Source organism: Oncorhynchus mykiss, chromosome 12 (assembly GCF_057628025.1).
Source record: "Oncorhynchus mykiss isolate SJ-2025 chromosome 12, ASM5762802v1, whole genome shotgun sequence".
NCBI lineage: Eukaryota > Metazoa > Chordata > Actinopteri > Salmoniformes > Salmonidae > Oncorhynchus > Oncorhynchus mykiss.
In genome coordinates, this window is record NC_143033.1 from 66,479,281 (window position 1) to 66,503,826 (window position 24,546).

The 24,546-nt window shown below is 40.7% G+C and overlaps 1 protein-coding gene across 1 annotated transcript in view; it reads right to left on the reverse strand.

Moving 5' to 3' along the window:
- The window catches only part of LOC110537966 (thyroid hormone receptor alpha), a 122,089-nt gene extending 97,543 nt beyond the window's left edge, over positions 1 to 24,546 (reverse strand). Inside the window, exon 1 of the mRNA XM_021624454.3 lies at positions 24,198 to 24,546. The gene's annotated coding sequence lies outside the window, so the exon portion shown is untranslated. The remainder of the gene's footprint in view (positions 1 to 24,197) is intronic.

Sequence of the window (24,546 nt, forward strand, 5' to 3'; positions counted from 1 at the left end):
TAAGTTTTTGGTGTTTGCAGCCCTGTAACACCCCTTTATGTTAATCTATTCATACAGTGGGGCAAAAAAGTATTTAGTCAGCCACCAATTGTGCAAGTTCTCCCACTTAAAAAGATGAGGCCTGTAATTTTCATAATAGGTACACTTCAACCATGACAGACAAAATGAGAAGAAAAAAATCCAGAAAATCACATTGTAGGATTTTTAATGAATGAATTTGCAAATTATGGTGGAAAATAAGTGTGGTCACCTACAAACAAGCAAGATTTGTATCTCACAGACCTGTAACTTCTTCTTTAGGAGGCTCCTCTGTCCTCCACTCGTTACCTGTATTAATGGTACCTGTTTGATCTTATTATCAGTATAAAAGACACCTGTCCACAACCTCAGTCACACCTTAAACTCCACTATGGCCAAGACCAAAGAGCTGTCAAACGACACCAGAAACAAAATTGTAAACCTGCACCAGGCTGGGAAGACTGAATCGGCAATAAGTAAGCAGCTTGGTTTGAAGAAATCAACTGTGGAAGCAATTATTAGGAAATGGAAGACATACAAGACCACTGATAATCTCCCTCGATCTGGGGCTCCACGCAAGATCTCAAGACCCCCGTGGGGTCAAAATGATCACAAGAACGGTGAGCAAAAATCCCAGAACCACACGGGGGGACCTAGTGAATGATCTGCAGAGAGCTGAGACCAAAGTAACAAAGCCTACCATCAGTAACACAATACGCCACCAGGGACTCAAATCCTGCAGTGCCAGACGTGTCCCTCTGCTTAAGCCAGTACATGTCCAGGCCCGTCTGAAGTTTGCTAGAGAGCATTTGGATGATCCAGAAGAAGATTAGGAGAATGTCATATGGTCAGATGAAGCCAAAATATAACATTTTGGTAAAAACTCAACTCGTCGTGTTTGGAGGACAAAGAATGCTGAGTTGCATGCAAAGAACACCATACCTACTGTGAAGCATGGGGGTGGAAACATCATCCTTTGGGGCTGTTTTTCTGCAAAGGGACCAGGACGACTGATCCGTGTAAAGGAAAGAATGAAATGGGCCATGTATCGTGAGATTTTGAGTGAAAACCTCCTTCCATCAGCAAGGGCATTGAAGATGAAACGTGGCTGGGTCTTTCAGCATGATAATGATCCCAGACACACCCCCCTTGGCAACAAAGGAGTGGCTTCGTAAGAAGCATTTCAAGGTCCTGGAGTGGCCTAGCCAGTCTCCAGATCTCAACCCCATAGAAAATCTTTGGAGGGAGTTGAAAGTCCGTGTCGCCCAGCAACAGCCCCAAAACATCACTGCTCTAGAGGAGATCTGCATGGAGGAACGGGCCAAAATACCAGCAACAGTGTGTGAAAACCTTGAAGACTTACAGAAAACGTTTGACCTTAGTCATTGCCAACAAAGGGTATATAACAAAGTATTGAGATAAACTTTTGTTATTGACCAAATACTTATTTTCCACCATAATTTGCAAATAAATTCATTAAAAATCCTACAATGCGATTTTCTGGATTTTTTTCTCATTTTGTCTGTCATAGTTGAAGTGTACCTATGATGAAAATTACAGGCCTCTCATCTTTAAGTGGGAGAACTTGCACAATTGGTGGCTGACTAAATACTTTTTGGCCCACTGTATATGAAAATACACCCACTGTATTTATGCAAATAAGGCACATATAAATTCTTTATTTTAACACAAAATATATATTTTAAATACCATTAGAAAATATGTGCATAAAAAAGTGCAACTTGGCAATAAATTGAATACTTGAAGTCCATTCATTATTTGTCCATGCCAGTAAAAATGTTTCATGTGCTATATTTCAGTCAATATCTGATCGAATAAACCATTTCTAAAAAGGTTTGGAGTGTATTCATCCATTGTCCAACAGTTGCATTTCTTAGAATTGTTTTTAGAACCTTTTGACAACTGATGACCGTTTGTACCAAAACACACGAAGGCCACGGACATATATTTCACAATCTACTATTGCACATTCCCGAATGAGAACAAACTGAGTTGAGCACATGGGAGGAGTCTGTTATTTTGTTACTATTGGTAGTGGTGGAATGTGTGCGTAGTGGGGGGGTTAATGAAAGGTGATGCCATGCAGTGTCCCCGTTCCTAAGAGAGGAGTGAGACAGAATCCTGCTTACAGAATCCTGCTTCAGACAGAAGTAGATGGGTTGGTGTGTGTGTGTGTGTGTGAGAGTGTGTACCTCCCTCTGTGCACCTACCCTGCTCCTCACAACAGTACCGGTCTCGGTGGTAACAGAAGTGGATCCTGACCTTGGACCTCCATGGGGTTCACACTAGAGGGCATCGTGCTGGACCTGCGGCTCCAAACAGAGATCTCGGCATGGCTGTCATTTTTCATACTGCAGGAGTGGGTGGTCAGAGACAACTTTAGGGTGCATTTTTTTTTTTTGGGGGGGGGGGGGGGGGGGGAGTAGAAACTGTCATCGTTCTGCTTTGTATGCGTTTGCCTACCTATTGTATTAAAAAGTACATATTTGTTGCATTATTCACACACATAGAATTCACTGTTTCAAGTCTAGTAGCCTACGTCTCCTCTCCGAGTTGGATGTGCGAGGTCAAATTTGTGGTCTCCATGAAATCGAGTTGGCTGCCTATGCATGGGCAGAGAATCAAGTGGCAGCTAGCTTTCCACGGAAATTAACTTCAATATGATTAGGCTATAGTTTATTTTACAGACACTCAAGTGAATAGCGATAACGGAAAGAAGTGACCTCCACAACAAACAAAAAGTGTGATCATTGAAAAGGAAAATCCTGCAAATCATCCTGCTCCTAAGAATTAGGCTATATCCTATATGAAAGAAACAGCTCAAGAAAAAGTGCAAGTGTCTGCCCTCATCATTCATGCTGCTTTAAATTCAGTAGCCATACATCTCCTCTCCTAGTTTGGCGCGCGAGATCAGGTGCGCATGTGGTCTCAATTAAATAGAGTAGGCTATAGCTACGCATGGGCGGAGAAGCACGGGGCAGTTATCGTTTTCAATTAAATTAACTTCCTAAAATGATTAGGCTATAGACTACATTGCATAGAAATAAATAATGATCGCCAATATTTGTCTCCGTCTGAAAATCGCCACACTCCTTAATAAAGGTAGACTATGCAAAAAGGTAGCCCAAAAGACGTGTCCGTCCACTCCAACTGTACTCTATTCAAACTACTGTATGTCTAGCCTATTGGCTGACATATATCAGTATTACTGGACTAGCCAAGCCTAATATAATGGGCCACTTGAGAATCTCTGGTAATTGAACCCATTTCTTAGGTTATTTTTGCGCATTCTGATTTTGCCTATAGGGTGCAAAATTGCTGGAACCATGGACATGGCCGAAGTGAGCTGTGTCACATATGCCTAAAATAACATTGCGGGACTGCGGTTGGTTTCGGGACCAGTTCTTGAAGGAGCAGGTGGGAGTCGGAGAGAAAGCCAGCAGGAGCGGGTGCGGAATGAAAAGCTGAGGGTGCAGGCAGGAGCGGGACAAAGAAATCAGTCTCAAACCAGATGACTTAAAACCATTAAAGCCTATGTCAAATTCATATGGACACTGCATGGTATCAGAGTGTAAAGATGCGTTTGTGAATGTTCAAACGTACACATTTGTTATAGGTTAGATTTAGGCCCTATCCATTTGTAACTGAACAGCGTAAAACATTTGTATATTCGTTCCAAAAGGCAGTGCCACACGTGAGTCGGTTTGACGTGTCTCAAGTCTGAAAAGCACAAAGCCAATCAAAAACGTAGCTACACATGCAGCCTGCAACGACAAATAGCCTAACCTACCAACTTAGTCACCCAACTACATGGAGCACCATTTTACTGACCCCATCACACTGACCAAATAAACGTGTATGAGAAACTCCACATGCCTCCATAATGACAAATTACTTCTGTCCAGAAGTACAGTTAAATTAAGTGCATCTATGCCTGAAAGCATAGATCAAAATAGCCCCTTGCTGATTGGGCTATCTCCAGATGGCCCGACCACGATTTCTTTGATTAGCTTCAACAAAACGTTCTTGTATTTAAAACCTCCTTATGATCTAGGATACATTTTAGCTTCACAAAGAGTAATGTCTCATCTCCTCTAGCCCGAGGGAAGGGGGGAGGAGGTTAGTTCACCAGGATATTGGAGTATTTGTCCCTTCTTTGTGTGTAGGCAGGAAGACATGCGGATCCAATTTTGGCTGCCATTGCCGGGAGGGAAGGGAAAAGAGCGAGGAAGCATTTTCAATGGAGAGATACATAGTTTTCCAGAAGCATGTCACTATCATTTCATTTCTGGCAATTTGCTAAACCTCCCAGAAAAATACTATGGAACATCTTATTCCGAACAAAAAATGTACAAAAGTGGCTCATGCAGAAGATTCGTCAACTGACCGCTCAACTTGTTCTCGAAACCAGACAGACAGTGGCGCCATGCAGAAAGTACAATAACTAAAGCCATCAGAATCTCACATCACATCGTAAGCTATCGGTTCTCAGCAGCATCCAGTACTTTAGGCAAATGACACTTCTGTCAAACAGATAATCTATAGGCCTATTTAGCTAACAGAAAAACTAATCCAGACAACGAGTCCTGCTGGGACAGTGGTAACGTAAACTCACCCCATTCCGTACAAATGTGCGTAACCGCGACATTCAAACGAGGCTACAAAGAAAACTAAATGGGACTGTAGCGACTGTGTTGACTTCAAAATCGGGAGTGTGAACTAGGTTTCTATTCAAGCGTTGATCGACCTGGTAATGGCTCTATAGTATTGGAGAAAAGTTGGGAAAAAAACGGACCCTCCTTTACATCGTGTCATAAGGTACAGCACACATAATGCAACCATTTCTGTCTTACAATCTCTCTCCACTTCTCTCATCCTTTAAAAACAAGAAATAGACAGTGATGGGGTAAGAGGGAGATACCTAGTCATTTTTTGCGTCATCATTGCATGCGATCATCATTCTCAAAGCCGCTGTTTACTTCTAAGATCACTTCAACACCGCCCTAAAAACCTGATTCAAATTCGACACAAACCTTCAAATAGGTTTTTAATGACACATTATATAAACTCTTTATAGTGTTTTACTTACATTTTAGAGGCGATAAGGTGATAGGTTGTACAGATCGAGTGAAAAAAAGTTCCCACACGAAATCTCTCCTTCTCACTATCACGCATTAGTTTCGCTTCCCCATTGGCCATTTTTAAAAATACCTGATGGGGCTCGTTGCCTGCTTGAATTATGCAGAAATGGGCAGCGTTTAGGTCATGTAATTGATTTTGTTGGAAATGGGAGAAATTGGGCTTTACAATGGTATTGACATTACAGTTCATCTGGAAGTATTTGTACGGACCAAGGCGATGTACGAGTTTACGTTAAACATATCCTGGGTTTGCACGAGGTCATCTGACCCTTTATGACGCGATAACCTCAAAAACGCCACTCACTTGGCGGCAGAGGTGAGTTCAGTTCATCTGGTGAGTGCCTAAATGTAACTACTCAGATATAGAGCAGTAGCTATAAAGATGGGGAAGTTGACCCACTTCACCAGCCAGCCCAGAGGAAAACCTTGCACTGTGTAACTGCATCTTACGGGGTTGTCCTATCCCACCGTAGAGCACACAACACTGATGGTGGTACCATGGCTGCATTTTAATTACCTAAAGTAGCCTCCTCACCTCATATCACCTTCATGTGCACTGAGCTGGGGGGTGAAAACTGGATAAGGGCATTTCCATCTAAAAAGGATCCATGAGCGCCAACGTGAAGTTCATAGGAGTAGTGCTGTCGTGATACCAGAATTTTTACTTCGATATCAGGTTTAGTATCCCGATACTCAATACCGAAAACAATACCACGGCAAAAAAATAAGGCGTATTAGCCAGTCACAGAATGGCACTTGATCCAAAAGGAAACTCCGCTACTGCTCGGTTCAATCGTTGGGAATCTTTTGAATTCAATATCATTCCATTAGACATTTTTTCAAGACAGCAATTGTATGCATTAATAAATCAGTTATAGCCAAATTGATTGTATGAGGGTGTGTTTTTAACAAGAGGTTGACCGATTATGATTTTTCAACACCGATACCGATTGGAGGACCAAAAAAAGCCAACACCGATTTAAAAAATATATATATTTGCAATAATGACAATTACAATAATACGTAAAATTCTGGCAAATTAGTTCGCAAACGAGCCAGGTGGCCCAAACTGTTGCATATACCCTGACTCTGCGTGCAATTAACGCAAGCGAAGTGACACAATTTCCCTAGTTTAATATTGCCTGTTAACCTGGATTCCTTTTAAAAAAATATGCAGGTTTAAAAAAAATATACCTCTGTGTATTGATTTTAAGCAAGGCATTGATGTTTATGGTTAGGTACACATTGGTGCAACGACCGTGCTTTTTTCGCAAATGTGCTTGTTAAATAACCGTTTGGTGAAGTAGGCTGTGAATCAATGATAAATTAACAGGCACCTCATCAATTATATACAACGCAGGACAAGCTAGATAAACTAGTAATATCAACCATGTGTAGTAAACTAGTGATTATGTTAAGATTGATTGTTTTTATAAGATACGTTTAATGCTAGCTAGCACCTTAACTTGGCTCCTTGCTGCACTCGCATAACAAGTAGTCAGCCTGCCACGCAGTCTCCTCGTGGAGTGCAATGTAATCGGCCATAATCCGTGTCCAAAAATGCCGAGTGTTACGAGTGTGGACCTAATTTAAAATTGGCCATTCCGATTAAAATCGGTCGACCACTAGTTTTTACCAATCTAACTACATGACACTATATAAGTGTACCAGTACAGAGTCGATGTGCAGAGGGGTACAAGATAATTGAGGTAGATATGTACATATAGCTAGGAATAGAGAACTGACAGATAGTAAAACAATAGCGTATGTGTGTGTGTGTGGGGGGGGGGGGGGGGGGGTTGCAAAGAGGTCAATGCAGATAGTCCGGGTAGCTATAACTATTTGGCAGTCTTATGGCTTACGTGTAGAAGCTGTTCAGGGCCTGTTGGTTCTAGACTTGGTGCATCGTACCGCTTGCCATGCAGTAGCAGTGACTTGGGGGGCTGGAGTCTTCAAAAATGTTTAGGGCCTTCCTCTGACACCGCCTGGAAGAGAGGTTCTGGATGGCAGGGAGCTTGGCCCCCGTGATGTACCAAGCCCAGTCAGGATGGTCTGTAGTACAACTGTAGAACGTTATGAAGATGTGATGGCACATGCCAAATCTTTTCAGATGCTTTTTATAGCTAGCTGGAAGAGATAGTCAGCTAGCTCCTCCAACAATGACATAAAAAGCTTGCTTAGCTCATTTAAAATTACCCTGAAGTTGTAGACACAATTAAGAGGAACTTTTAACAGAATTCAGTCCATAGATCAGCATGTTTCTTCGTGATCATATCATTGGGTCAGCTGAGCAAAGCAGTCGACTTGGGAGACTACTGCAATGACTTGTGGCAGAAGAACAGCAGCTTCATGAAACCGCATAATAAATGTAAGCATTAGCACTACTAACTACAGTAGCTTGCTAGCTAGCTTTTGTTGGAAGATTCAACATTGAGTGTGCAGCACTAAGTAGGTAGCTGGTTGGTTAGCAGCATTGTTCAGTCAAAGATGACTAGCTGAGCCAGTCATTGAAATCAAATTTCAGAAACACAGCTCAATGAAGAAGAATCCTTGATTAGCTAGATGGAAAAAGGTGGCAACAAACATCCTCCCCCCAAAAAACTCAACATTGACTTAGTTTTAGCATGGATTCATTCAGACATTTAAGGCAGAAATTGTAATATTTTCTAATGTTATTCCAGCCCATTGTAGCTGGACAACTTTTGATCAATCCCATTACCCTTTGTGAGATACATCAGATATTGCACGGATCTGTCTCGTAAGACAATGGGCATGTCGGTGATGGACATTTCCTTTCTCTGATAATGCTTGCTCCTTGTGACAAGGAATTGTGGGCAAGGAATGTGGGTTCGCCTTCTGTGTAGTAATAGACACTCTGACCTGTCAATCATGCAGTTTGATAAAGAAAACAGAATGGAGGGTGTTGAAAAAAAATATTGTTTAGTGGTCTCCCCATATGATCTGATTGTCAAAGCATTGGTCAAAGGTCCAACATAACGTAGACCTACTCTCTAATTCAGTGAAAATGCACACAGGGACGGGACTATGGATGTACCCTCATTATTGTGTCAATATTTAAAGCTCCAATCTGGAATCTGTGTTTCAGTCCAAATGCAGCCAGCAGCCCCCACCACTTGGTTTGAAACAGAATGAGCTAGGCTACATTGCTGGGAAATGGTCTACAAATTTGAGGGTAGTTCTGAGCGAGTGATGCAAGGACTGACATTAGATCAGCATGCTATTTTGAAACCGTATTTGAAAAAGGCCTCTACATTATTTGCTTGCAAAAGACTCAAAACAACGGCATAATATCCTACAAGCTAAATATTTGGTGTTAAGACATTCCGACTAAGCCCATAAAGCATAGGCTAGTTTATAGACCCACTCCTCAGAATCAATTGAAGTGACCATTAAAAATTGCAGGAAAAGTTATGGTTTGTGGCAACTTTACACACCAGTGATTTTTGCAATCACATTGATGGATCATTTATTTTCAGATGGTGCTTTTTCATTAGGTTCAAGAGTGATAGTTGTCTATGGGGGTAACTAACCACCACATCAACAACCAATTAACACACCCACCTTTCGAAAAGGAAAATGCACAGATTAATTCCCTAAAAAAAAAGGCTTAAAACTGTTGGTTTGTCAATCTGTTGGTTCAAGAACACATTAGACTGATTTGATCGTTAGTATGCTGGTACCATCATTATCATGTCTGTCTTTATGAGTGATGGCAGGTACACATTGGCAGGTACTAGTACAAAATAGACCAAGAACACATTGTAATTCAAGGCAAATCTCTATGCTGTAATTCAAGCCATATGAGTGCATAATGGAATACCATATTACTGTGTAACTGGGATTCAAAATGACCAGCAGGAATGTTGTAATGATGTTGGGGGTTTGAACAAACCAAGTTCCTCCTCTGCAGTTTGTGGACAACGACACACATACAGTATGCATGCACACACACTTGGAAACACCCGTCTGCACTCAAGCGCAAACTGATCATGAGGGGCCACAGTTACTCGCGGATCTGCATACCCACATCCATACTCACACAACATGCATTTTTACTAGAGGTCGACCGATTATGATTTTAACGCCGATACCGATTATTGGAGGACCAAAAACAGCCGATACCGATTATTGGAGGACCAAAAACAGCCGATACCGATTAAAATCGACCGAGATATATGTATATAAATGACAATTACAACAATACTGACTGAAAACGTATTTTAACTTAATATAATACATAAATAAAATCAATTTAGTCTCAAATAAATGTTTAATTTGGTTTAAATAATGCAAGAACAAAAGTGTTGGAGAAGAAAGTAAAAGCGAAATATGTGCCATGTAAAAAAGCTAACGTTTAAGTTCCTTGCTCAGAAAATATGAAGCTGGTGGTTCCTTTTAACATGAGTCTTCAATATTCCCAGTTAAGAAGTTTTAGGTTGTAGTTATTATAGGACTATTTCTCTATACCATTTGTATTTCATATACCTTTGACTATTAAATGTCTTACAGGCACTATAGTTTTGCCAGCCTAATCTCTGGAGTTGATAGGCTTGAAGTCATAAACAGCGCTGTGGTTAAAGCATTGCTAAAAGTTGCTGGCAAAAACACAGTAAAGTGCTGTTTGAATGAATGCTTACGAGCCTGCTGCTGCCTACCACCGCTCAGTCAATCTGCTCTATCAATTCAGACTTAATCATAATATAATAAAAACACAGAAATACGAGCGTTAGGTCATTAATATGGTCAAATCCGGAAACTATCATTTTGAAAACAAAATGTTTATTCTGTCAATGAAATACGGAACCGTTCCATATTTTATCGAAAGGGTGGCATCCAAGTCTAAATATTACTGTCACAATGCACAACCTTCAATGTTATGTCATGATTATGTAAAATTCTGGCAAATAAATTAGTCTTTGTTAGGAAGAAATGGTCATCACACAGTTCGCATCGAGCCAGACGGCCAAAAATGCTGCATAAGAGAAGTGACAATTTCCTTAGTTCAAATAAATTAATCTTAGTAGGCAATATCAACTAAATATGCAGGTTTAAAAATATACACTTGTGTATTGATTTTAGGCATTGATGTTCATGGTTAGGTACACATTGGTGCAACGACAGTGCTTTTTTCACAAATGCGTGTTAAATCACCTGTTTGGCGAAGTAGGCTGTGATAAGATAGATAAACTAGTAATATCATCAACCATGTGTAGTTAACTAGTGATTATGTTTAGATTGATTATTTTTAATGCAGTTTAATGCTGGCTAGCAACTTACCTTCACTCCTTGCTGCACTCACCTAATAGATAGTCAGCCTGCCAAGCAGTCTCCTCGTGGAGTGCAATGTAATCGGCCATAATCGGTGTCCAAAAATGCCGATTATCAATTGTTATGAAAAATTAATTGGTCGACCTCTAGTTCAAAGGCACTTAAATGTTGTCATTCCCATTCACCCTCTAAATGGCACACATACACAATCCATGTCTCAATTGTCTCAAGGCTGAAAAATCCTTTCACCTGTGGATGTAACAAGTGACATCAATAAGGGATCATAGATTTCACCTGGATTCATCTGGTCAGTCTGAAATGGAAAGAGCAGGTGCTCTTAATGTTAGTACACTTTGTGTATTTATATCATTATTTTAATTTAACTAGGAAAGTCAGATAAGAACAAATTCTTATTTTACAATGACAGCCTACCCCGGCCAAACCCTCCCCTAAACCAGACGATGCTGGGCCAAATTGTGCGCCGCCCTATGGGACACCCGATCATTGCTGGTTGTGATACAGCCCGGGATCGAACCAGGGTCTGTAGTGACACCTCCAGCACTGAGATGTGATGCATTAGACCGGGAGCCACTCGCCACCTGCTGCGCCACATTTATATTACATTGTCTTTTGTCAAATAGTGAAAAGATTCTGCCTGCACTGATTGGTCTCGTATCTTGCAAAGAGTAATAAGCTAGAGCAAAAGAAGAAGTTCAGCCACAGATTCCTTAAAGTATCCCTGGTTCGGCTACAAATGTGCAGTCTAACATTTGAAATGTTTACCTAGGTGACTTCGTATGCTCCCTAAAATGAGTTGACATGAATCTAAGATAAAACAATACACAGGCTGTCAGGCAAGTTTTGTTGATGAGGAAGTCTTATTTTACACCTAGCTAAGGATTACCGTGCTTCAATAAACAGTATTTCTGAAGTTTGACTATAGGTATGAAAGCTAGCATTAACTTGTCCATTAACTTGCCAGCTGAGCCAGTCACTGAAATGTTGATAAACAGCTGCCCACACACACACACACTGACTCAAAATCTAGATAGTAAGCTACTGCTACCAGCTAATGCTTACATTATGAGTTTCATGAAGCCGCCATTGTGCCACGAGTCATTGCACTAGCCTTCCGAGGTGCGTCAACAAAGTACAGAGTAAAGGGTCTGTATGTAAATGTGAGATTTCATATATATGTTTATTTAAAAATGTGCACAACTCCTAAAAACATGTTTTTGCTTTGCCATTATGGGGTATTGTGTATAGATTGATGAGGAAAAACATGTATTTAAATCCATTTTAGAATAAAGCAGAAACGTAGCATAACGTGGAGAAAGGGAATGAATACTTTCCAAATGCACTGTATATACACACACTAAACAAAAACGAAATGCAACATGTGGTTTCCATGTCGCATGAGCTGAAATAAAAACGAGCCCAGACATTTTCCATCTTCACAAAAAGCTTATTTCTCTCAAATTTTGGGCACAATTTGTTTACATCCCCGTTAGTGAGCATTTTTCCTTTGCCAAGATAATCCACCCCCTGACAGATTAAACAGCATGATCATTACACACGTGCACCTTGTGCTGGGTACAATAAAAGCACTCTAAAAAGTGCAGTTTTGTCACAACAAAATGCCACAGATGTCTCAAGTAAATATATTGACCACAGGAATGTCCACCAGAGCTGTTGCCAGATAATTGAATGTCAATTTCCCTAAGCCACCTCCATTGTCATTTTAGAGAATTTGACAGTACGTCCAACCGGTCTCACAACCACACCAGCCCAGGACCTCCACATCTGGATTCTTCACCTGAGCAATCATCTGAGCTGATGAAACTGAGGTGTATTTCTGTCTGTAATACAACCCCTTTGCGGGGAAAAAAACAACACATTTTGATATGCTGGGCCTGGCTACCCAGTGGGTGTGCCTGGATCCCCAGTGGGTGGGCCATATATTAAGGCCATTTTATTTTAAATGTCCGATTTCCTTATATGAACTAACAGTAAAATCATTGAAATTGTGCATGTTGCATTTATTATGTTTGCTCAGTATACTTGTGGGCGTCCTAGAGCAAAACAGCCGACATGTACACTACCGTTCAAAAGTTTGGGGTCATTTAGAAATGTAATTGTTTTTTAAGAGAAAAGCAAACATTTGTCCATTAAAATAACATCAAATTGATCAGAAATACACTGTAGACATTGTTAATGTTGTAAATGACTATTGTTGCTGGAAACGACATAGGCGTACAAAGGCCCATTATCAGCACCCATCACTCCTGTGGTCCAATGGCACGTTGTGTTAGCTAATCCAAGTTTATCATTTTAAAAAGGATAATTCATCATTAGAAAACTATTTTGCAATGATGTTACCACAGCTGAAAACTGTTGGTCTGATTAAATTAGCAATAAAACTGTCCTCCTTTAGACTAGTTGAGTATCTGGAGCACTAGCATTTGTGGGTTCGATTACAGGCTCAAAATGTCCAGAAACAAAATAACTTTCTTCTGAAACTGTCTATTCTTGTTCTGAGAAATTAAGGCTATTCCATGCCACAAATTGCCCAGAAACTGAAGATCTTGTACAACGCTGTGTACTACTCCCTTCACAGAACAGCGCAAACTGGCTCGAACCAGAATGGAAAGAGTAGGAGGCCCCAGTGCACAACTGAGCAAGAGGACAAGTACATTAGTGTGTCTAGTTTGAGAAACAGACGCCTCACAAGTCCTCAACTGGCTGTGCATTTTTCGCCAGTCTCAAGGTCAAGTGAAGAGGCGACAGTTCCTCTGTCCGGTGTCTGTTCTTCTGCCCATTTTAAATCTTTTCTTTTTATTGGCCAGTCTGAGATTTGGCTTTTTCTTTGCAACTCTGCCCATGTCGTTTTATTTAGTCTCATTATGATGTGGAATATTCTGGATATTTCAAAAGAACAGAATAACATGTGTTTCTATCCAAGGATCAACTTTAAGGCAAGGGCATCTTTTAAAACTATTGAAACTTACCTCGTGTCTTTATAATATGAATGAGAATATAAATAAAAAACATTTTCTGTATCACTCCATCTCTCCCATTTGTCCCCATTTTCAATAAAAAAAAATGTGCATAAGAGATTCACAAGACTATAACATTGGAATGTTTCAAAGTGCTGCCCAACCCTGGCTGGAGAGGACACTTAGTTGGAGCCATTGAGGATTGTTGAAACGGTTCAAGTTCAATGTCTAATTTCACAGATAAATGCTTATTATATTGATAGGCAAACACTGCCATTAATACAAGGATCGAACAGTGTTTTATTTCATATGATAAGTCAAATAGTATTCTAAAGTATTAACATTTTACTTTCCCATGATGCCCGGGAGACTGTTCTAGTTTTCGGTCATTCTTAAAATGTAAAATAATAATAGGCACACAAACTAAGACAGACTATTTTAGTATTTGATTAACTTAAGATTCTCACCAAGACAGGCAGACAAACAGTATGCTATACATTGCACAAGAAGAGTATACTGTAGGCTATTTTAAGAGATTTAACAGAATGAATGCAAATGTACGCTGCTCTCTGTGCATGGAAAAAAAATATCCTGGCGCATGAAGGCTACACTGACAGACGGGAAGGACAGTTCACAAATAAATCCTTCTGGAAGCGCACCGGATATGATGCTTTCGAATGATGAGGTCGCAGAACCCTCACTGGAGAACACAACCATACCTCGGACAATGCTCTGATTCTGATCCAAAAGGTGATGACCTGAAAGAGAGAAGCCTGGAGATCCAGGAAGAAACCAACCAAGTTGTGGACTGTGGTACACATGGCTTCCTGTGTCTATTTGGGGAGAAATGTCCTCTGAAGAAAAGGAAGATGTTCTTTTGTCGATGCTTCTGCAACAACACGGCACCCCCTGTACCTACATCCCTCTCTGAACTTGGGCGAGACATAATTCTGATCTTCACAACTACAAGCAAATTGGAGTACCTGTGCGACTCAAAGGGACTGGTTTGTAGATGAAACATTCAAGACAACCCCTCCTTTGTTCAGCCAGGTGTACACCATTCACAGGTTGCAGGAGGGGGACATGGTTCCAACAGTTTATGTTGCTGCCCAATAAGACTAAGGTATGTATCAACAATTACTATTGACGTCGTTTTATTGAAGTGTTCATTTTCAACAAGCCAGGAATGTGCAATATCTAACTAGGAGAGCGAAGGTAGGAAGAAGTTATGTTAGATGTTATGCACATTTATGGCTTGATAGCAAATATCACCACCATTGAGCTAATGTAGTTATTCGTTATCCGTTATTGTCTTTCCCGGAGATAAACCACAAAGCACGCGCTCTCATCCACTCGCATGAAAACACTACAGCCAAAATGGGAGCCACTTAGGAAAACTACAAATTCTAGCTAATTTTTCCAAAAACAAGCCTGAAAATCTTTCTAAAGGCTTGAGTGTTTTCTATCCAGATCTACCAATTATATGCATATCCTAGCTTCTGGGCCTGAGTAACAAGCAGTTTACTTTGGGCATGCTTTTCATCCAGTCGTCAAAATACTGCCCCCTAGCCCAAAGAGGTTTTAAGAGTTGCGTCCTGACAGCAAAACAAACAAAAATAAAATCCAGATCACAGAAGATGACTAAAAATACTACTTTTAAAAACATCCATTATCACAAATCATGACTTAACGTTAGACCCATTTATATTCTCAAACAAAGAGCAGTGCCTATAATGATGTCCTTCCATACAGGCGTGACATGCTGGAGGGATGCGCCTATGAAATTGTTGATGATCAGTAGGCTATTACAGAGGACCTTCAGAAAGTATTCAAACCCCTTGACTTATTCCACATTTTGTTGTGTTAGAGCCTGGATTCAAAATGGATGAAAGAGACTTCCCCACCCCCCCTCACCCATCTACACACACAAAGTTCACATAATGACAAAGTGAAAACATGTTCAGTAATTTTTACAAATGTACTGAAAATGAAAATGAAATATCTAATGTACATACAGTACCAGTCAAAAGTTTGGACACCTACTCATTCAAGGTTTTTATTTTTTTAAAGACCAAGTTCATATTATGGCAAGAACAGCTCAAATAAGCAAAGAGAAATGACAGTCAATCATTACTGACTGAATTCACTGAACTTCATGTCTTAAAGTAATGGACTATCATTTCTCTTCGCTTATTTGAGCCGTTCTTGCCATAACATGGACTTGATCTTTTACAAAATAGGGCTATGTTCTGTATACCACCTGTACCTTGTCACAACACAACTGATTGACCCAAACCCATTAAGGAAAGAAATTCCACAAATTAACTTTTAACAAGGCACACCTGTTAATTGAAATGCATTCCAGGTGACTACCTCACGAAGCTGTTTGACAATGCCAAGAGTGTGCAAAGCTGTCATCATTGCAAAGGGTGGCTACTTTGAAGAATCTCAAACATATTTTGATTTGTTTAATAGTTTTTTTGGTTACTACATGATTCCATGTGTTATTTCATAGTTTTGATGTCTTCACTATTATTCTACAACGTAGAAAAAAGTAAAATAAAGAAAAACCATTGAATGAGTAGGTGTGTCCAACCTTTTGACTGGTACTGTACATGTCATGTGTGAGAGAGCATGCTGTCATTTCCCAGGGTCCAACATCTTGTACATTGCCAGAACAGGCTCTTAAATAGAACATAATTCAGGATGGAATGTAGCTTACTGCGGTAAACATATTTCCACACACAACTGAGCTTGAACACACACACACACACCAAAACAGTTACCCCTCGTCTTTGGGTAGTAAATCTATGGTAAACGATTTTTAAAACACCCACAATTTTGGCCAAACTCAATGCATAGCCAACACCCCTGTGTCCAGAAACTTCAAAAGATCCATACACATTTAAACAAAACAATAGGCTACAGCTTCAGAAAAATTATTTGTCAGCTGCAGAGGCACCATGAAAAAAAAAAGGAAAAAAAATTAAAAGACTCACCTTATTCCTTGGAATGGAGTCAAGAGTGGCAGCCTGGTTTGCTTGGCTCTTGTGCACATTTTACTGCTATGCATTCATTTAAAGCGTTGAGAAATGTACAGCCCTGCCGCTGACCAATCAGGTGTTAACCCCACCCTAAACAGGAAGTGAAGCCATTACACGGCGACATTAGTGGAGGTTTGCCCCTTCATTGCCGGTGCCCAGGGACACAGTACTGTTGGTCCTGTATCTGCTGATTGGGAATATCCTTTTACCATTAATCACATCAACCAAATCATCCATCTACTAGGCTATACGCTGCATAGAGATCATTTGAAGGATTATGTCTTGTTTGTTCAGCTTCAGAAAACGTAACCAGAACATTTAAAAAGAAATCAACAATCAAAAAGACCCAAACATGATAAAGATCATTTGTGTGTGTGCCGCCTGATGCATATGTGCATCTTGGAGTTACATCACAGTGACCGCAGCAAGGAAGAGAGAGAGCCGAGGGCCTGTTTGTGGGAACAGCTCCAGGAGGAGGCCGATACTAAGTCAGCCATCTGCGACAGACGGGCCCCACTAATCCTCCACAAGGAGAGGAGAGAAGAGCCATGCAGTTACACCACTGAGCACTCTAGCACAGTGACAGTCAGGCTCAGCTGTACCAAGCCCCGTGGAGAACAGAGGCACAGCTACAGATGCCGCATCTTAAAATGTGATCATCCTGGAGTTTTAGGATGTTTCCTGCGCAACAGAAAATGCAAACTTGTAGTTTGTTCAAGGTCATAAAAAGGCTTCTAAAATGTTGGTCATTTCCACTTTAACGCGTACAAACACACAAGTGGGCTCATTCTACTGTGGTCCCTGCAGTGATTAGAACGTCTAGTTACAATTGACACAACAGTCGGCGTTTGAGCTGGCCACTTTCTCCCCCCCCCCCACAAGTGTTGTGCAACATGTACAAAGTTATGTCCTCAATGGGAGTCAGCTTACTTTTGGATGCAACGTTCACACATTCACAGAAGTAGCAACAGCATAACAACAATTCTCATCCAAACCCGGGAAACGTAGGCTACATTAGTCCTAGCGCTAACGGAGGAGACGGAGCCAACACAAGCAGTCGTATTTAGCCTCTCCTCTCCCTCATCCTCTCCAAACAGCATGTTGCTAGCACGCAAAAGCAATCATCAATCTCAGGGAAGAAAGATGTCCAATTCCAATTAGGTTGGCAAGTCATATTCAATACTGTGTGTGTGTGTGTGTGTGGTTTCTGAAAGTACAGAATAAAGAGGATTTAGTAGTCAGAATAAAATCAGGATACAGCAATAATACACTGTTACAATGAAGTAACATGACTGAAGAGCTCCACAAGGGGGGGCAGGGCAGAGCTATGCTAAAGAAGCTCAATTAATACACAGGCCAATGCAATGGTCATGCTAAGGCCAGGGCAGCTTCAAATGGATACGACAAGCTAAATACTTCTTTGACACAATTAGCAATGTTTTACAGAAGTTATAGAAAAATGTAACTAGATAAGCACAATTGAGCATAACACCATTATGAAAATCAGTACCTAGCGTGTCCACGGTTAAAGGAAAAAATGCAGAATACATTATGCAGCATACATAAATACAGGGGGGGGGGGCTACAATAGAAAAACACGATATACATAAACTGTATTACGATAAGGGTAATAAGGCACTTACTTTAATAAGAACACACACAGTAAATATTTGTAAGGGAAACAACAATGAAGACAACGCAGGCGCCAGCCGGAAAATGCGGCCAGGTTCTATCCTAACTGGAGAAGTGCAAATGTCTGCAAACTTGGCCTGAGGGAACACTGGGGGAGTGCTTGAGCTCTCATCGAAGAGAGAAGTTTGTCCGGCTCATCTAGCTAATCCTTGCCTTACATTAGCATAGCATGCCTCAAATGTAAAATTGTCCACCACAGTGAAATAGGCTACTTCTATGTGAATTAGTGAGGCGGAATGCACCCAATTTCAAACGGTTGTTTGAAAATCATAGAAAATGTACAAGTTGATACATAATATATATAGATATATTAGCAGGCAGTGCCTTGATTTGAGGGCAGCCCAGGTTAACGAATCCCCGAGCTGACAAGGTAAAAATCTGTTGTTCTGCCTCTGAACAAGGCAGTTAACCCACTGTGCCCCGTTAGGCCGTCATTGTAAATAAGAATCTGTTCTTAACTGACTTGACTAGTTAAATTAAAAATAAAATAAATAAACTGTCCTGTTGCATAACAATACATTTTGGAACAGTGAGCGAATTCTGACATCACTCTCATAAGAAAACTCAAATGGGGAATTTGGTCGAGATGCCGAAAAAGTTACATATTGCAGCTTTAAGTAACATCAAACCAAATAGAAAGTTGATTTCAGGTGATTTGGACATTATTATTATTTTTATTCTTTTTAAAACATGCTTACCTCACTTCCATAGATTTTTAGCTGGAGGTGGCTAAAGTTAGCTGAAGTTTGTAATGACTGTTTAAAGAGAACCGAACTATGGATTTCAGTTTCCCCTGGCCCATAGACTACTTTCAGAGTGAGGAACCATCTATCAAGTTGTAAAATAGTGAACTACTCCTTTAAATCTTATGACCTGGCTTGAATCTATATAAGCTGGGCAAGCCGAGCAGAGCGGGGAAAACAGGGTTTACCCAATCAAGAGATTTCCTCCACTCCAATTACTCTCCATGCAAAACAACAGATTTGGGATCAATTGTCCCTGTGTTCACCCTGTATATGAGAAGCTGGACAGCATTGAATCTGTGTAAGCATGATGATAAGAATTTATTTTCACCATGCTTCTTTCGCCAGTCATTCAATTTTAAATCCATGAGGAGGAGTGGAGCGATCAAGTGTATCCTTCAGGGGAGAAAGAGAGCTAGAGAATTGGCCCTCAGCTCCTATAGCACCACTCGTGGTGGAGCGGCTGACCGCGTCTTTTAATATCTTCCCCGGGCAGACGGGCCACTTTCTCACGTGGGCCACGCCTGACGGCCCTCCCTGGTAGGCCCAGCAGAGTGGAGCTTGTTAAGTCCTCCGACCCATCACAACACTGATGTGGGGGTTTCCCGTTTGCCTGCCTTGGCTTTCTCTCAAAACAATGCCAGTCCTCAGAGAGTTAATACTGATCCAGCCTTAAAGGGATAGTTCTGGATTTTGGCAATGAAGCCCTGTATCATAACCCAGAGTCAGATGAATGTGTGGATACCATTTTTATGTATCCGCGTCCAGTATGATGTAAGTTAAGAGGTAGTTTCACAAGGAAATGCTAGCTAGCGCTAACACAATTACTAGAAGTCTACAGGAACACCTAGCATACTAGAACTTTATCAGAGGCTTGTGTTTGCAATCATGTCTGGAAGTCTAGGTCTAAAAATGGGGCATTGCCTTTAAAACAGCCAGAAAGGCTTATTTATAAGATCACCATGGTAACAAATTTGAAATAGGTCAATGTCACTGTTTAGGGTCGGGTTAATATGATGATTTAACTGTCAAATTGCTCCCAAATGGACGACTATGAGAATTGTTTTTATTGTAACATAAAAATAGATTTGAAACCAATACTATTTACAACATAGGCACTACCCTCTATATGAAGTCATTACCGTTTATTACACCTTGTTCCCTGTCTATAGCAGCTATACCATGCATATAAACTGAGAAGGGTGTAATTATGGCCTACTCCTGCATGTGGGCAATTTATACTTCTATTGGTCCATTTTTAAGCAAGGGACTCCAGTACACAGGTGGGAGGCAGGGCACTCCAGTATAGTAGGTGGGGGTAATGCACTATAACGTTGGATGCCAACTAGAGGTCGACCGATTAATCGGAATGGCCGATTAATTAGGGCCGATTTGGCCCCCAAATTGTTTTTACCACCTTTATTTAAACTAGGCAAGTCAGTTAAGAACACATTCTTATTTTCAATGACGGCCTAGGAACGGTGGGTTAACCGTCTCGTTCAGGGGCAGAACAACAGATCTTTACCTTGTTGCAAGATTGAATCGCCCGAGCTGATCTTACAGTTAACTAGTCCAACACTAACCACATGATTACATTGCCATCCACGAGGAGACTGCCTGTTACGCGAATGCAGTAAGCCAAGGTAAGTTGCTAGCTAGCATTAAACTTATCTTATAAAAAAACAATCATAATCACTAGTTACCTACACATGGTTGATGATATTACTAGTTTATCTAGCGTGTCCTTATGACATAACATTGAAGGTTGTGCAATGTAACAGGAATATTTAGACTGATGGATGCCACCCTTTAGATAAAATACGGAACGGTTCCGTATTTCACTGAAAGAATAAACGTCTTGTTTTCGAGATGATAGTTTCCGGATTCGACCATATTAATGACCCAAGGCTCGTATTTCTGTGTGTTATCATGTTATAACTAAGTCTATGATTTGATAGAGCAGTCTGACTGAGCGATGGTAGGCACCAGCAGGCTCGTAAGCATTCATTCAAACAGCACTTTCGTGCGTTTGCCAGCAGCTGTTTATGACTTCAAGCCTATCAACTCCTGAGATTAGGCTTGTGTAACCGATGTGAAATGGCTAGCTAGTTAGCAGGGTGCGCGCTAATAGAGTTTCAAACATCACTCGCTCTGAGACTTGGAGTGGTTGTTCCCCTTGCTCTCGTTGTGTAACGCTGCTTCGAGGGTGGCTGTTGTCGTTGTGTTCCTGGTTTGAGCCCAGGTAGGAGCAAGAAGAGGGACGGAAGCTATACTGTTACACTGGCAATACTAAAGTGCCTATAAGAACATCCAATAGTCAAAGGTTAATGAAATACAAATGGTAGAGAGAAATAATCCTATAATTCCTATAACCTAAAACTTCTTACCTGGGAATATTGAAGACTCATGTTAAAAGGAACCACCAGCTTTCATATGTTCTCATGTTCTGAGCAAGGAACTGAAACGTTAGCTTTCTTACATGGCACATATTGCACTTTTACTTCCTTCTCCAACACTTTGTTTTTGCATTATTTAAGCCAAATTGAACATATTTCATTATTTATTTGAGGCTAAATTGATTTTATTGATGTATTATATTAAGTTCAAATAAGTGTTAATTCACTATTGTTGTAGTTGTCATTAATACAAATAAATAAATAAAATAAAAATCGGACGATTAATCAGTATCGGCTTTTTTGGTCCTCCAATAATCGGTATCGGCGTTGAAAAATCATAATCGGTCGACCTCTAATGCCAACCGCCGATAAACCCCACAGAAGAAGATGAGGCGGGGGGCGACAAAGGTAACTAGCTGGCTAGGATACCGGTAGACATTGTCTTTTACCCCTGCCTGTTGGGCACTGATTTCCCACAATTCTGTTAACAACAGCAGGTGTTCGGCAGGCGGGAACAAAGGACACTATGTTAGCTAGCTAGAACTCTGGTATACAGCAGGCGGGATAGGTAGCTAGCTAGGACAATGTCCTCCTTCCCGAAAAACTCTGAAAATACTATTATTTCCCTTTTGGACACCCATTTTAACCGCATAGACAATCAGGGGAAAATTGGCACATCAGCATGAAGATGGCATGCTCGAGGGGTGGGGCATTCATGCAGGAACCAATGGGATGTTTGAGGGGTGTGTGGGGGCGTTCTGAATTGTGAGCTTCAATCTCACACTATTGTGTAAATATCTTTTTTTTATTTCTCAGTTGATGAACTGCCATGCGTGACATATCGGGCTAAAATGTATGCATTGGTGGTGCAGTGTTGACCTGAGCAGACGGGGTTAACCTGCTGCCTTGTAGCTTCTGACATAACTGGTGCAATGATTTCAGACTATTGGGACAACAACTGAACTCTCATTTCCCACTGGTTAGCCCAATAAAAACAAAAAAATCATTCATTTAAATAATAGGATACTCATTCAAAGTCATATTCTTTCAATTCGAAGAGAAAATCATTTCTTTTTTTCTACTTTAAAGAGTAGGATAATATTTTATCTTTTTTTTAAATGATAGTAGACCTACAGTATATAGGCTACTTGGAAAAGTTCCAATGGACAGTAATTTCTTTTGTTTTATAAGATGTACTAACTATAACCCTACCAGGTGAATTACAGCCTTACTTATTGCCAGTGTAATTTACCTTTGAACAGTGTTTTTGCAGATCTACAACAGTGGGCTGGCTAATTCAGTGTTGGGGGAACTAGCAAATATCCAAAGGAACCAGTGGCGGTCGGTGCCATTTAAGATGTGGGAGGAGGATTTATTTTTCAAATGAGCATGGCCTTACTTCTATTACAGCATATTGGATGACTGTCATTCATTTTCCATTCACCCAGCTCATTGTAACGTCGATAGGTTTAGGCTACTGCATGATATTTGAATTTTCCTTGTACCCGTCATGGGGTTGCTACAACCTAGTCCATGAATTAAAGTTTACAACGTTAGTCAAACACAGTTCACTTTCATAGCAGCCATGTAAAAACAGCATGATCACTTTGCTCCTTATATATACATATAATTCCTTCTGGCAACTATCTACATGCTCTCCTCCTCTCACCGTTTCCCTTCACTTGCGGACTTCAGTGCAAAACACATCAGCTGTCTGACCAGGCGAAAAAAAAGCTTTCCAAGCCAAACTATCATGACTGCTAACCTATAGGCACAGCCTACATCGTGGTCACCTCATAGTCAACATATCTATTGAAACTAACGCTAGTAAACCCATTACAATCATGCAGTATAGTGTACAGTTTGTGCAGGCCCCGTTGGCACAAAAAAAATATATATAAAAACAAAAGCTTACCTTGACTTGGAAGAGTTCAAGTGTTGGATAGACATAGCCTGCTAGCTAACATCTTTTTTAAATGTTCCAATATTTATGAAATTCACTTAGGATAGTCCTCCCACTCCTCGGAGGAGCCTTTACTGAAAGGAACCATGTGACAATCAACGTGGCTAAATTAACTTAGAAATGTAGGCTGGAGAGATTTAGGCTAATTTAGGCTATATGCCTATCATTCCACATAGGCCTTTTTGTAAGCTATTATAGGCTTCTAGTTACGCTAATAGACACAAGTGAATAATATAAAATGTTATTTATTTCTTTTTTGGGGGGGGGGGGGGGGGGCGGTGCAGTTCGTGTAGGCTAACATTGTTCTTCTATGAGTACCTGGGCTTTTCACGTTCAGAACAACCCCAATGGCTGTTGTGTACGTTTTTTCTTCTTTTTTTATGTAGTTCTATCCTTGAACTGTTCTTGTCTATTAAGGATCTGTAATATGTTATGTTTCATGTGGACCCCAGGAAGAGTAAAGCAGCTTATGGGGATCCTAATAAAATAACAAAACTGCGGATGTCATTCCAAAGGAATGTTTACTTTGACCGCGCAAACCAGAAACACATTTCACTGGGAAGACATTCATATGAAAAGTACTGCATCAAAAATAACTAGGCTTCTAAAAACTCTCATTACGACTATGGCAAGATCACACGCCCCCTGTGACAAAACAGTTTCACAATGTTACAGTAGCTACGCAAGTTGCATTGCTACCAAGTGATTAAGAGCTCAATTCACATGGCTACAAAACGAGGCCAAACTGTGTTAGCAAAGTGTTGCCTCGCATTCCAGATTATGTCTGACTGCACAGACTGACCTTGCTGCTAAGAATTGGGGTAATAGTAAATGAACGGACACCATTCGTATGGGCTTTACAGCTCGAGTTGACATGAGGACAGCAACACTCACCTTGCCGCAGACGAATAGGTAAGGTGCCTTCTCGGTGACAGTCACGGACGGATACAAGTGTCAAATCCAACCAGTTTCCTGGCTACCGGTGGTAGTCGTACGATAGCTCACCGTTAGGAATGTAACGCACAGCGCAGTTTAGAACTTATCAGACGTTAAACGTTAACTAGCCATCTGTAAACATGCTGCGTTGAGCAGACCATTTCAGAAAAGGAGTAAATGAGCGCTTAATACTCGACTTTTCCACTCTGGATATATTAGCACCGTTCACGTTCCACTGCCACGACTGGGAAATGTAACAGACAGCAATAATACATAGGTCCCTCCCCTTTAAAGTATGGGTGCGTGC